Here is a 3,113-nt window from a genome sequence, read left to right on the forward strand (position 1 = left end):
CTTGTTTAACGGCACCGCGAAGTTCGCAAGTACAAAGGGATCACGAGCCATTCCACACTTTGAAGGTGGATGACCAGCGAAGGTCTTTAGCACACGACACAGAGGTGACACGGAATGCGGAGGTCGGTATAGTCAGGACTCCCGAGGAGCAACGCGCCTATGAAGAGCGACGACAGGAACAAGGAGGAGATCGTCGCCCGGAGTGCGCACTGCACGGCGCCTCCCCATTACGTCGAGAAAAGAGATTCAAAATAGAGAACAGCACCTGGACATATTCCCGCGACGCTATCTGTGCCCAACCACGCTGACGACGACGACCTCGAGTGTGCGAGCGAGGTGCTAGAGAAAAAGGCTGAACTGAGCGCTTGTTCTAATTGCCTCAATTAAACACCGCTCTCCGCTCTTGTCTTCAATGAGCCGTGACACTGGTGGAAGTGTTGTGTATCCCATCGTCGCCTAATGATTGGGAGGACCCCTGAGAGTATCCCTGCATCCAGCCCATCAATACATAGTCCACGCGTCGAGACACCGCGCAAGCCGCCGCCTGCAAGGTCTGTGCCCGGAATTCGGTGTCTTGCAAGGAACTTTGTCAGCGACCTCATCTACTCGGGAAATGGCGCTTGCAAGTCCCACACAGGTGACAGTTCAAAACAATCTAGTCACCACCAGCTTCCACGGTATAAAGACGCCGAAGACTGACTGGACCAGTACGAAAGCGTAGCTAAGGTCAATCAGTGGCGTTCGGACCGGAAACTCTCGAATGTGTACTTCGCTCTTAAAGGTAGAGCAAGGACGTGGTTTCAAAACCGCGAGGCACATTTGACAACGTGGGACGAATTTTGCCGTCGGCTACTTGATGCCTTCGGAAGCACTGATCGCCAAGATAATGCACAACGCCTTCTCGAGTTGCTCATTCCGAAGCCCAACAAAAGTGTTTCCATGTTTGCCGAGGACATGTCTCGTTTGTTTCTCCGCGCGGATCCCAACATGCCTGATTCGAAGAAGCTGAACCATCTCAGGCGCGGCGTCATAAAACATCTATTCGCTGGTCTCGTGCGCAACCCACCCACAACAGTGGAATAATTCATTAAGGAAGTCACAGCAATCGAGCGGGTGCTGCAGCAGCGTTGCCGGCAGTACGAACGCCTGACACATGCGCCTGCAGGAGCCGCAGTACTGGCAGTGACAGACGAGACCTCCCTCCTGCAACTGATAAGAGACATTATGCGTCAGGAGATTGCGAAGCAAGCTGCGACAACAAAACAGTTTTCTGTGGCTTCGGTCGCTGAAGTTGCCCACCAAGAAATCCGGCAAGCACTTGCATCTCCTGAGCCACTCCCTGAACCGTGTCCTCTGCCGCGCGCAAACAGCTACGCAGACGCAGTCCGTCGCTCACTTTCTATTGTGCTAGTACCGCAGTACCACCAGCGGCAACAATGTTGCTGCCTGGATACCGAGGGAGCATTTCAGGCGACCGCAGCTTCGCAGGACCGATGTGTTGTGCACTGCTCATCGCCGACCATTATGTTTTCATTGTGGACAACCAGGGCACATTTATCGTTTTTGCCCTCATCGCCAGGGTGGCTTCCAGGAAATGTCACCTGCCATTCTACGACAGTTTCCAGAGAGACATCTACGCTTCGACGACAGTGTCATTCCGGAAAAAGGCAGCTCAGATAATCTCCGGTCGCACTCGCCGACTCCGTTGCGTTATTCGTCGCCGAACCGTCAAAATTTCGCCTACTTGTCAAGTGGGCGCTCTCCAAGCCCACGACGGGGAAACTAAAAGCAGCGACCTCCGGAGGGAAGGTTGCCGGTCGTCGAACCGGCGAAAGTCCCCCATTATTACGGAGAAACGAGCAGAGCAACCCGGAGAAACGGAACGCAGACGAATTTGTGAGGGCCGACCTACTCTTAAGGAATGATGGGCATGACGTGACAGCTTTAGTTGACACTGGCGCAGACTTTTCGATAAAAAGTGAGCAGTTGGCAGACTGGCTTGAGAAAGTCATAATGCGATTGTGCATTTGGGCCCTTATATTCGAAATGCCGGGGGCCAGATAATGACACCTACAGGAAAATGTACTGCACGACTCCAGATAGGAAATACAGCTTTTGTCGCCTCTTTTATGATTTTAAAAGAGTGCTGCAGATCACTCATCCTTGGAATGGACTTGTTGCGGGAGTACGGCGCAGTGGTTAACATACGGGACAGCGATATAACCTTATCGACTAGTATAGACACGAGCCACGACGAAGAGCGCCAACGTACATCTTTACGTGTCGCCGACGACGACGTCTGCATACCGCCACTATTATGCAGTCTTGTCTCCGTCAGTTACGGGGAACAGTTTAAAAATGTCACAGTTTCGCCCTAAGGGCGAAGCAATGAATGCGATAGCAACACAGCAATGTCATACGAAGTAAGGTGAGCGGCTTTGGTAGCAACAACACGCAGAACTGTTGTCGACGCCATCGGCGTTTTGCCCGCGTTAGCTCAAAATGCGTGCGGCGTTGGTGACTGTTGCTGGAGCCTCTGATATAAATAGGCACTTGGTGCCGCAGCTAAACGTCGCCTCCCTTCCCTCCCCCTCCCCCACGGCCTCTCGCGCGTCCGAAGAAGGCGCGTTTGCTCTACATATATGGTGATTGTAAAGGAGAAAAGAGACGCCTACTTCTGCAGCCCTTAAGCGAGCACGGCGCAGAACGCGCGTTTGTTCTCCGCCGTGCGTTCACTCCCCGTGAAAGACGCGCCCCTCGCGCCCTTTCACTCGCACATACAGCGTTCGGCGCGCGGCGACGATTTCATCTCCAAATGACGTCATACGGAACCTCACGGCGACGGCGACGCCGACGGCAGAAATCTGCTTTTGAGTGTCCATATAATTGCTATCGCAATAAAAGGACGGTGTAGCCAAACAATTAACTGCACTTCTGTTCCATCAAGGTGTTGCCATTGCTCGGGCTGTCATCAGCCTAATCAGTGGTCGTACAGAGGTACTATTGACAACTTTTGCCAATGAATGCCGGCACATCTGTAAAGACACCGCTGTGGCATACTTTGACGATATTGACCATGTCCAACACTGCTCTCCTGCACAAGAGGAATCAAG

This window comes from Dermacentor silvarum, chromosome 9 (genome assembly GCF_013339745.2).
Source record: "Dermacentor silvarum isolate Dsil-2018 chromosome 9, BIME_Dsil_1.4, whole genome shotgun sequence".
Lineage (NCBI taxonomy): Eukaryota > Metazoa > Arthropoda > Arachnida > Ixodida > Ixodidae > Dermacentor > Dermacentor silvarum.